We start from the raw sequence: 12,327 nt of genomic DNA, 5'->3' as shown, positions 1-12,327 counted from the left end.
AGGTTGAGTAATTTATCCAAGGTCAGTCAGCTGATAACTGATAGAGATGAGCTTCATACTCAGGCTTAGCTGTGGGGGTGACAGTCGATATTAGAAACCAATCCGTGTTAGTGCTTCCTTTGACTGGTTAGAATCCTGATGCCTCTGGAATCACTACAACCCCAGGCAGCTGGTAGGTCTCATCCTGATAGGTCTCATTCCAAAGGAGCTGGGCTGTCTGACAACAGTCTCTGGAAATTCAGCCCCAGAAGTTAACTGTGAGTCCCGTTTTCCTAAATTCAAAGAAAAGAAAATGCCTTTCCACTATGTATCTAATAGAAAAGTCCTCCCAGCAGGGACTGTGGGTAAATGGAAGTAAAAGGATAGAGAGCAGAAAGGAAAGGTGGAGGGGGTGGAATAAGACGTAGCAAAGGAGTGAGAAATAAAACTGCAGAGGCTGAGCACGGTGGTTCACACCTATAATCCCAGCACTTCGGGAGGCTGAGGTGGGCAGATCATGAGGTCAGGAGTTCAAGACCAGCCTGACCAACATGCTGAAACCCCGTCTCTACTAAAAATACAAAAATTAGCCAGACATGGTGGCATGCTCCTGTAATCTTAACTACTTGGGGAGGCTGAGGCAGGAGAATTGCTTGAACCTGAGAGGCGGAGTTTGCAGAGAGCTGAGATGGTGCCATTACACTCCAGCCTGGGCGACAGAGCAAGACACCGTCTCAGAAACAAACAAACAAAGGAAATAATAAAATAAATAAATAAACAAACAAAACCAAACTACTGTAGAATGCACAGTACAAAGTTGGAAAGATGAGAACACTAAAATCAAAAGATTAGAAGAAGAAGAAAAGAGAAAAGAGAATGGTGAAAAGGTAAGAGAGGAAAAAAGAGGCAAACAGAAGAGAAACTTGGCTGGAGGAAAGGAACAATAGGAGAGAGGGAATCTGCTCCAAAGTCATCTTTGTGGCTATTGACTCCTGGTGAGCTTTTAATTTGAACACCACCTGTGAATAACCGGCAAGGTGTCTGTGCACAAATCATACAGTAAAAGCTTCCATGTATTAGGGCCCAGCCTTTCTAGGATATTCACTTAACTAGAACTTTTTAGCTGTCCTCTAGCTTTAAGAAAGAGAAAAACCATCAGAGTAAAAAGCTACAGTCAGGGAATGAAAAGAAAAACCCCACCATATATCTTCAGGGTAGAGTCACACATGCTTAGGGCCAAAGAGAAACCCCATCACAAAGTATTGAGACTGTGTTCCATAAATTACACAGCACAAGCTACCCCACTACTATGAAGTCTTACCTATGTGATGAAAAATATTCTTCAAGGACTGACTCCAAATCTGATAGGATATCGTGGTTACCATATGCTCATCATTTACCAGTATTCCTAGAGCAATAACGTTGCAAGGAATACCATTGTCTCCATTGATGGGGATGGAGACACTACGGACAAGAAGGGTGGAATAACTGGCCTGAGGTCACACCGCTAGTCACTAGGATTGGCTGTAGACCCCCTCAGTCTTTCCCTTAGGCCACACCCACCCTTCACCCCTCCACCCCTCCTACACACACACAGCTATGGGGTTGTATTCAGTGCTCAGTTTTTGCTACAGTAGAACAGTAAACCCAGGAATTCTAAGTTTTTTAATCCACAAAGGCTGAAACAAAATCATGCCTTGTGCTCAATTCATAGAATTGCCGAATGCCGAGTCTGGCGGGACTCCAGGGCCATGAAGTACCCCCATCCTTTTTTTCTTTTTTTTTTTTTTTCTTTTTTTTTGCAGATGACCTAAACCGGGCTCAGTGAGTTGAAAGGCCCCAAGTCACTGCAGTTTATCAGAAAATTAAATTAACTGAAAATTGCCATTCTTGAAAATATCCTATTCCCAAGCATTTTCTTGTACCCATAAGGGGAACATTTTTCTCTTCCAGAGGGCTGCTCCACTGCTCTTGCTCCAACTGTCAGGGACACAGGGAGGCCACAGAGCCTCCTGTGCCAGTGGCCTATGGCGAATATCAGGAACAGCCCCAGGCAGTCGGGCTACAGGTAGGGAGGAGATCCAGAGGGTCTATTAGGCAGACCACCGCTTTTCTAAGAAGTTACGTGGCAAACACCAAATCACCAGTTCTCAACTCTTTGTTTGATGCTATTACTTTTATAATCGATGGTTCCCTTAAATCTAGTGTAATATGACAAGCTTATAATTCAAAACACATTTGTACAAAATGTAAAATACACACTGTACAAGCCCGTGAATATAAGACGCAATGTCCCCTTCAGGCCTCCTACTGAAAGCAGACAACACTTCTTCAAATCATCTGACATTTCTTGTCTGCTAGCTTGAAGACCCTTAATTCCCCACTCTGTTGTTTTCCTGTTGACCAACTGCTACATTTCATGTGGGTCCTCTTGCTCGTGTGTGAGTATATGTTAAGCGTTTGTTTTCCTTTAGGACAGACATTCCCTGCTGTGTGTTTCCTGGATTTGGACTATTTTTACTATTTACTTTATGTTGCCATGGAGATGGGGAGATCACAGATGTTAAGCGTTGGAATCTGGGGCCACAGGAGACATTTATCATTGTACTTTGTATGAAGTGGGCTCTTGTTCCCCATTTCTGCAGAGCCTCGTGTTTATTTTACAAAGAAGTTACTAACGAGGACTCAGGCCTAATGAATAATGGGAAACTCTGCTTCACCTCCATGGCACATGCTTGCTGCAACAGCGATCTTATTAGAAAGGAAGGTAGAGCTCCTGAACACACAGAGATTAGCAGCTGTCAGTTTTTTCCTGTGTAGGAAATAGAAGGATGCATCAGAACAAGGGGGCCATTCATCATTCTTTCCCAGCTCCTTGAAGAAAAGAAACTTTCCCAAATTATTTCAACTATGCTCTGCAAGGAAAAAAAAAAAAAAAAAAAGGGAGAAGGGCTAACCAGAGTGCCACCGTCGTCATTAACAAACGTTTGCTGATTACTGGTGAGCAAAGGGTGAGTCTGACTACAGCAAAATACAGCGGGTGAAGTTTACAAAGGCTACCTGCTAAAAAATACATGTGCTGAAACACATGTGCTGAAAGCATACACACTAACCAAAGTGGGGGTTAAGAAACCCAACTTTTATTCTTTTGAAGGATCTGTGTAGCTCAAAGTCCAGCTGAGCTGAAACAGAGATAAAAACAAGAAAACAAAAACTCACTGCAGGCATCTTTGGTGATTGATTTGAACATTTCGGGATTTGAACATTTTGGCTTTTGAACAAATAACTCAAAATTCATTCTCTGAAGACCCAACCAAGGTAACTTTTGGCTTCTATCACCTTGCCCAAACCAGACTGGAGTCCTTAAAAGGTCTTTTTTTGCACACACACAAGGCCGTTGACATCCAAGCAAAACAAAATGGACGAACACATATCGGACAATGGCCATTGATGGGCCCAGCTACACTCTTCCTGTGCTTGGAGAAATCTCTCCTATCCCCCTCGCAAACTTCTGGGTTCTTTCCCTAGACCCTGTTCTCTTTCTAAGAGACTATGATGACTGCCCCATTTCCCTGGACTCTAGCCCTTTGCCTGAATGTTACTTTATTTCGATTGGCTGTTTGGCTTCTCCTAGGCTTCACCCTGGGTGCTCTGCCACTTTTTACACATCTACACCAAGTTCCCCTAGCAAGCTTCATAACCCTGTTCTGCTCCCAACTCTTGTTTTAGGGACCCCAGCCCTCTATTTGCCCTGTAAAGTTATTTGGACATTTTTTTAATCCCTTTTTGTCTCTCCTCTTTCTATTTTCTTTCATCCTTATTTCCTCTTCACTTCTCCCTTTTCTTCTTGTGTGAAGCTTAAATTTTCTCTTTAAACAATCATTTTTCCTTTCCCAGTGACCTTTATAATTTGATCTGAAAATTAATATTTCTGTAGCTAAAATGTTTTAAGAGGCAATAGCGGTAAAAAGAACATTGGACTAGCTTCAGACCTTAGTTCTAACATTTGTGAGCTGTAGGATATTGGGGAAAATAATGTCCCTATACCTCAGTTTCTTCATTTGCAAAATGGAGATAATAATCTATAGTATACACAGTGGTTGTGATGCTAGCATGGGTGAGAACCACTGATAGGTTCCCAGTAAAAGGTAATTCTTTCATTCAACTTGACTCAAAGATTTATTTGGCAAGTGTTATTCATCTAGGTATGACATCTAAGCAATAGTGACAATATTTTGGGGAAATAAAAACTCCAGAAACAGTTGTTAAGAACTGCTAAGGGTCTCAGATTTTACCCTTCTTGAAAACTAGCAACTGGTATAAGACATGAGACTCCTGGGTCAGAGACAAAGAGTTTTATTATTCACAACAACAGCAGTAGCCAACGTCTTCTAATTGCAACAGAAATTTGAACAGTAATTTACTCCAATTTTAAAACAGCTAAGGCCAGGATGTATGCATTTTTAATGCATAACAAGCCTTTTGTAAATCATCTATATTTTACTACTTGTCTCTGCTCCATCTCAGATATGTCATATGAATCTTTTCCCCATTAAATAAACACATGTATACAAATAAATATAAGCATGTAATTTATAGCAGTAGAGTTTAGTGATTAAAAACTCAGGTTCAGGAGTCAACCTGCCTCGGCTCAAATCCCAGCTTAACCACCACAGAGTGACCTTGGGCAAGCTATTTAACTTCTCTGTGCCTTTTTGTCATGTCTGTAAAATGGAGATAATAACAGTGTCTACTTCATGAGATTGATGAGTATATAGAATGTTATAGTCCATGTAAAGTGCTTATGACATCAAGCTTAAAATAAATGGTAACTATTATTAATAGTGTACATTCACACAATCCTTTGGATTTCATCTTCTTTCCCAAAAGGAGGATTAAAAAAAATGTTTTCAATCTAGAGCTTAGGGTTTCAGAATAAATCCACAGGTACTTATAACAAAAAAATCCTCTCCCATGTTTCTTCTCTTACCATGAACCAACTTTAGATTGATTCTGTGTTTAAAAACAAAAGGGAGAAAGAAAAATAGGTACCACATGAAAATTCTACCTTCTGGAAGCATTCACATAGTTAGTATTGTTTCTGTTTTTCCACGACAAGAAGAATGTTCTTTTATCTAGAAACAATCTATATTGTTATCATTTTCTCTTTGTTTTAGCTGTAGTCTAAGCATGTTATTTACTAAGAAGATAAAAATCCAAAATATATGTCTTCATATTTATGTTTTCTTAGTCATTTGTTTTTTAATTCTTGAAATCTCCAAAGGCAATTGGCACACACAAAAAGATCCTGGGGCTTAAGGAAAATGTTCACCAATCCATTAAACACATACGAGTCCTGGTTATAATGACTGTGCCTTCTTTCAAGTGGAGCTGGCAGGACCTTTCCTATCATGGAGTCAAACTCCTCACTTTGACTTTATGAACCCGGAGTCTGAGCCCAGGGAGGCAGGCGAATGCTCCAGTCTGAGCAGCCGAGTGCAGCTGGATTCCAGTGCTTTCTCTGCATCACACCATTCCTTCTGCCTGGCCACCTTCTATCCCTTATTTTCCTTCATTCTTGGGATCAAAGCAGGTACATTTAGTTGGTATTGCATGAAATGGGATGTACTGAATGAAACTGAAATGTGTTTCGATTTCATTCCTGGTGCTTTCTTGACCATTGTAAGCAAGGTAACCAAGGTCACTCTGCTTTTCCAATTGGGCTCTTTCAGCTTATTAAAACTACAGTGGTCCTTTGGGTGGTGACACCATTATGTATGGCACTGTTATGGCAGATACATGACATTATGCATTTGTCAAAACACAGAGACCTATACAACACAGAATGAACCCTAGCCTAAACCATGGACTTTAGTTCATAATATAGTGGTATCGGTTTTGATTCATCAGTTTTAACGAGTGTACCACACTAATGTCAGATGTTAACACTAGGGGAAACTGTGTATGTTGAGGTAGGGGAGAGAGACAGCAGCTCTCTGTACTTTCTGCTCAATTTTTCTGTAAAAATACACTGTCCTAAAAATGAAATATAGACAGACAGACAGACAGATAGATAGACGGACAGATAGATTAGATAGATAGATAGATAGATAGATAGATAGATGATAGATAGATAGATAGATAGAGTCTAAGATAAGTATATATATAAAGCTTCAGTGCTCCAACCTTGTTATATTTGAGAGATAGTATGGTAATGGAGTTTGTTTACCAACAACAATAACCACAACAAAACAAAGACCAGTGATTTCTCATCTCATTTGGCATTGGTCTTTGGTGTGAAAAAGGTAAATTCCAGAACTCACTATTCACATCATCCCTATCACACATCAAAGTCTACAATGTAAATACTATTCCTTAATAAAACTAACAATTTGCAAGGCATGGTGCAAAGTATTTTGAAAGATGCTATCATATTTTTAATAACTAGCTCACGTCCACTCTACCTACCATGAATATTTGAACTCACTTTGGTCATGGTGTTGACATGAACCCTTCCGGCTGAGTTTTTTCCCTGCCATTGTTTTCACACTGTCCATATTGCTAGCTTATATTTTTGCCAATTTATTTGAAGGTGTGTTAAAAACTGATTTAAACATCTAAAAATTTCTTCTTCTGTCGTGTACATGTCAAGAGTTTAGAAAATAACAAATCTTTCTCATATTTGCCTGCATAAACCTCCAATACAAAAGCAAGCAACACAGAGTCTTGTCCACCGGAGTTATCAAAATTTCACAAAATTTCAGCCTTTTAATGGATTCATTAAACACACTGGCTGATAATTCTTGCATCTGAGCTAGTATCTTATGAGACATGAGAGTGGTTGAATTTTTATAGTAGCCAGTTGCATTGTCTAAACAGATTGTTTAACAAAACTACCCCTGATGGTACATTCCATTTTCTCTCAGAGTACATCTACTTAGAGTCATGCTGGATGTGCCTTTTTATTGTAAGATTTAATTTTAGTTCATATTCAGTTTTCTAGGTACAGTAAGCTCAAGACACACTGTAAGATACCAATAACCTTATTTTTATTCTCACTACATTCTGTTTCAAAATACCATTGTAACTTGGCAGGCATCATAGAACTATTTTGCAAATTTTTACTGCCTGAAGTACATCCAGTAACTTTTAGCTCCATAAAAGGTGAACCCCAATGACAAATAATTATTAATGTTCTCCTTGTCTCTGCATGACTTTATGAGAAAACTTTCCACACATGGCCTTCACTGACTGGCCTTCGACCTGGTCAGACTTGTCATTTTTATCTTGATACATTTCTTATTGTAAGTATAATTATCCCATTCCCACTTGTGGGGCAGAGGAAAATAAATATAAGCATAAACTCTGTCTTATACACACATATATATGTGTGTGTGTGTGTATATATATATGTAGACATATAAAATTTGTAAACTTGAAGGCAAGAAAACTTAATTCATTAAAACTACTACAGTATGATACTGCCATAAGAAAATGCATAACATGTCCACTTGTACTGAATCACTGATTTTCACCCTAGAAGATAGCACAGTGCTGACCATATATACCCAAGCCTTACCTAGCAATTTAATGGAGCATGGTCTTTCCCATGTTAACAGAGGGTGTATACTTGAATAGTTTACTTTTGGGTACATGCACAGGCCCAAATTCAGGAACAGATTATGGCAGACCTACATGATCTGTTCAAAGACACGTGTATAAGACATTCAAATATATACACAAGAGTGAAAATATATTTCAAGAGAGAAATGCTGTTTCCGGGTTTGAACTTAACCAAACTCACCCAGTAGTAGAAGTCACTGTAGTGGTGGTCTCTAGTATGTTAAAATCTGGTGCATGTCAAATTTGAGTGTGTGTTTATTATAATTTATTTTTCTAAAGAGTTGAAGTATATATATCTTACAATGAAGCTAGAGTTTTATATTTGTGGAATCTTTGCAACAAGGCATAGCCTTCCTCCATGGGTAACATATAACAACTCATTGAAGGAAAGAAGCTGAGCCAACTAATAAGGAAAATGCAGCTGCTCCCCTACTAGGCAAAGGAGAAAGTACAGCTGGTATTGAAGTAGGAGACTGGCAGGACTTGTTTTCCAGACCAGATAGGAAATTGCCCAGAACCAGCAAGTGACACCTCTTTCAACCCTTTGGTGCCCAGAACCAGCAAGTGGCACCAAGAAAGCAACCTCTACTTGCCCTAGCTGCCCATCAGCATAAGACACTCCCACCAGTGCCATGACAGTTTACAAATGTCATGGCAACACCCGGAAGTTGTCATGCCTTTCCATGGCCAAATCTAGAAGTTACCACCCATTTTCTAGAGATTTCGGAATGACTCACCCTTAATTTGCATTTAATTAAAAATGAGTATAAATACTGCTTACCAACAGCCCATACGCTGCTCCTCTGAGCAAACTGCCTGTGGCTAACTCTACTGGGCAAGGAGCAGTCAGTGAGCAGTGACACTGCTGCTTCAATAAACTTGCTTTCTTCCACTGCCAGCTCGCTCTTGAATTTTTTCCTGAGCAAAGCCAAGAACCTGCCTTGTATCAGTACTGACATGCAGAGAGGCACACAAGAGTGGCCTGAGAGGAGAGCAAGGTGGGCAGAGTTAAGTCTTCTCGATGGAGAAGTGGACAAACTTGAAGAGGAGGGACCTGAAAGGACCGGGAAGAACCTGCCAGAGGAAGGACAAGTCCGCTGGGAGATGAAGGAGCGTGGGATGTATCTACAATATGGGTCTGCATGTTCTTGGGGTGCCATGCAGTTGGGATGGAACTTCTTCCTGTCCTCTAAACCAACTGTATTAGGCCATTCTCACACTGCTATAAAGAAATACAAAATTTGGATAATTTAGAAAGAAAAGAAGTTTAATTGGCTCACGGTTCTGCAGGCTGTGCAAGAAGCATGACGCTTGGAGGCCTCGGGAAACTTTCAATCATGGCAGAAGATGAAGGGGAAGCAGGCACATCGTCCATGCCTGGAGCAGGAGGAAGAGAGAAAGGTGGGAGGTGGGAGGTGCTACACACTTTTAAACAACCAGATCTAGCAGTAACTCACTCTCAGGAGAATAGCACCAAAGGGGAAATCCATCCCCCTGATCCCGTCACCTGCCACCAGGTCCCACCTCCAACACTGGGGATTACAAGTTGACATGAGATTTGGGCTATAACACGGACCCAAACCATATCACCAACCCTCCCCAGTTCAAGACATTTTTTCTCTCTGCTGTTTGGAGTCGTCTGAAATCTCACCACTTCTATTTCCTTTTCTTAACTTCATGAGTTTGGGCGTGCATTTTCTAAGCTACTGTGCTGTGGACCATCATTCCATAGGAAAAAATCAATTTCCCACTTGGGATTACTATTAAGCTGAGCTAAAATCAATGAGTTTCTTTACTGAAGGGTATCAAGCCTCTACTATACTGATTTGAGGCACGGGGGAATTTCCTAGGGGGGATTTATTATGTCATGTTTTCCATACTCATTCAATTTTTTTAAAAAGTTTCTCTTTGTAGCATACCTGTGAATTTCTCCTGAAACTCATATCCCACAAAACACGGTCTGAGAAATCCTGCTTGGTGTAAGGCGCTGCATGTCCCGGAGCCCCAGGCTTTCAGTCACCGAGGCAGCAAGTCATTCCCAACCTTCCCTACAGTCAGAGGGAACTGCATGTTTGGGGGCCATCCATGTTTCCAACTAGATCCCTTAAAAGGAAATTGTTTACTATGGTTATTTTACACAGCACCATCCAGGTGAGAAGGAATAGGGGCTAGCTCAGGTAAGTTTGGATTAAAGTGGAAATTAACATGAAGTGTAGGTTCTAGGCAGGCATTAAATAGAACTACCGAAGGGGTGTCCACAGGGTGTCTAGGAAATGAGGAATGAAAAGTGAGAAGGAGGGTAATGAACACCAATGTCACTTATTTCCTGATGCTGACTAGTTAGGAAGTAATTTGGTGAAATCACCAGACCTGCATCTGTCAATGTGAAAGGTGGATTTAAAGTTCCTTTTCTGTTTTTGTACCTTTACCCTTCTCCCAAGTTATGTATATATGAGTCCCTTATATATTATGGACTGTCAATAAATCCTTGAACGAAAGAGGAAAGGAGTGAATGAGAATTGTCCTAGTCCAAATTATAAAACGCATAAAGTTTATTTTTAGGCATGTTTTCCTCTTGGATTTTTAATGACTTTTTTCTCTTCTTTCCCTCTATTATGTAAACCCCACTCGAAGGCATGTCTGATTCCATCTCAGAGTGCTCTTTTATTCAGGGGTAGTTTGTTATTTCAATACACATCAGATCTTAGCTAAAAGACTGATTCTCTGACCCTATGGTGGGAAGAATCCCTTTGAGCATCAAAGTCTCCCCAGAATCCTGCAATTCTTCCACAAAAGAGAAAACTCACTCTTGAGTTCTGAGGATGAAAAAAACTAAAATAATAAATTGATAACCCATCATCTTTAGTGTCTACTTTAATTCTAGAAGGCATTCCAGGGATTGTCCCAGGTGGGACATTTTCCCAGAGACACAATTCCAGCAATTCCAGTGTCTTGCGCAGGAATGTGGCTGCTTTGTGGGTGACTACAGTGCATGCAATGCGTGTATCCAATTGAAACCACAGGGAAGAATTCTGGTGGCCGGGATGTCATTACCCAGTAATCTGGGGCATTTGTCTTCCGGGTCCCATCTCTCCACCAGTCCATAATCAAAGCAGGGCATTATGGCTGTGCCAAGACAGATTCCAGACTAAATATTTTAAAAAGAAGATATTGTTGGCTGGACCTCCAAGTGAGATAGATGAGAGAGATGTCTGATGAAGCAAAAGGTCTGGAGGAAATGGTAAGAGATCTGTGCTTGTTGTTTGATTTTAGAGTATGCTGAAAAGGAATACTCTAGGCATTGTTTCAAGAATTAAAAAGGGAGAATGACAACTAGAGCAGAATCTTGCCTCAAGCCTGTCTTGGGAATTTCTGTTTTTCCTCTTTCCCATCTTCCCTTCCTCCCTCTCTCCTTTCCTTCTTTCCTTCTTTCCTTTATTTGGTACCTATACACCAGGAACTGCGTTAAGGCTACAAAGATAAATGGGAGATGATTCGTGCTCTGAATATGTCCAATGATCCCTTTCTCTTCCCTCCTCCACCAACCTTGCCTGACCCTTCATTGTCTCCATTTTACTTTTCTCTATTTTTTCTACATTTTACATAACAGCATGTGTTACTTACAGTTTTCCAGAGAAACAGAACCAATAGGATATATATGGAGAGAGACAGACAGAGACAGAAAGAGAGACACACATACAGAGAGAGAGAGAGAGGGAGAGAGAGAGAGACTGAGGTTGATTTTAAGGAATTGGCTCACGTGATTATGAGGGCTGGCCAGGCTGAAGTCTGCGCAGCAGGCAGACAGGCTGGAGACCAGCGAAGAGCTGGTGTTGCTGCTGAAGTCCAAAGTTGGTCTGAAGGCAGAATGTATTCCTCTCTAGGGCACCTCTGGTTTTTTCCTTCTTAAGGCCTTTGTGGTGAGGCCTAACCACATCCTGGAGAATAACTACTTTACTCTTAGTCTAATGATTTAAATGTGAATCACCTAAAAAATACCTTCATAGTGACATCTAGACTGATGTTTATTCACATATCTGGGTGCCACGGCCTGCCCTAATTGACACGTAAAACTCACATCACACAGTCCCTCCCACCACTGACACCAGCATCCTCCCTAGACTCTGTTTCTTCTTGGGATTCTTCTCTGTACCTTACCCCACCTGTCCTCCCATCAACTTCCCTCACTCTCACAGGAACCCTGAGGTAACAGTGACACCAGCTGACATTTACTGAGCCCCTCCTGTTTACCAGACACTGTGTCACATGCTTTGCATGGATTTCTTACTTAATTCTCGCAACTCTTTGAAGTAAGCACTTTCATTATCACCTTATCTCATCCGGAGAGGTTCGAGAGCTTGCTGGAGGGCCTAGAGCTGGTGTACAGTGGGGCAGGGATTCAGAAATCAGTCAGCCTGACACCAGCCTGGGCGGTTCACTGCTGGGCCACACTGGCACTCTTCACATGCAGGGCGGCCCCTGTGGGAAGCCTCCTCCCCTTCCCTCCCCATCCCCTTGAGACTGTGAAAATCATCAGGCACGAGAGGGTACGACTGCTGGTTTGGTTGACCCCATGGGACAGCACAGGGAGCGTGACCTGGGGGGGTGGCAGAGCAGATGGGTGCCTCTATGGGATGCCCTGCATAGAGCACGTGCTCCCCTACAGAGCAGGGCAGGCAGGGAAGTGCAACCCAGTGTTGCCCTGGGGAAGGGCTTCCTGAACCC

At 41.4% G+C, this 12,327-nt stretch overlaps 1 protein-coding gene and 1 long non-coding RNA gene across 8 annotated transcripts in view; one reads left to right on the top strand and one right to left on the bottom strand.

Annotated features, from left to right (window-relative positions):
• Window positions 1-11,504, bottom strand: part of CALD1 (caldesmon 1) — a 270,316-nt gene extending 258,812 nt beyond the window's left edge. For 3 of the 5 annotated variants that reach the window (XM_073009360.1, XM_073009358.1, XM_073009364.1), the window contains exons 1-2: window positions 9,522-9,631; window positions 8,883-8,979 (exon numbers count right to left, since the gene is read on the bottom strand). The gene's annotated coding sequence lies outside the window, so the exon portion shown is untranslated. Of the gene's footprint in view, window positions 1-8,882; window positions 8,980-9,521; window positions 9,632-11,362 lie in introns of those variants that run through there. The other 2 variants (XM_073009362.1, XM_037991081.2) reach the window with 2 other exon arrangements.
• The window catches only part of LOC119621585 (uncharacterized), an 89,301-nt gene that overhangs the window by 46,443 nt on the left and 30,531 nt on the right, over window positions 1-12,327 (top strand). Inside the window, exon 3 of one of the 3 annotated variants that reach the window (XR_012090429.1) lies at window positions 9,504-10,843. The exons of the other annotated variants lie outside the window; for them this stretch is intronic. This is a non-coding gene — a long non-coding RNA (uncharacterized lncRNA). The remainder of the gene's footprint in view (window positions 1-9,503; window positions 10,844-12,327) is intronic. 3 annotated transcript variants of the gene reach the window in all.

Source organism: Chlorocebus sabaeus, chromosome 21 (genome assembly GCF_047675955.1).
Source record: "Chlorocebus sabaeus isolate Y175 chromosome 21, mChlSab1.0.hap1, whole genome shotgun sequence".
NCBI classification, from domain to species: Eukaryota; Metazoa; Chordata; class Mammalia; order Primates; family Cercopithecidae; genus Chlorocebus; species Chlorocebus sabaeus.
The sequence above is the reverse complement of the archived record's forward strand: the minus strand, read 5'-3'. Positions and strand labels throughout refer to the sequence as shown.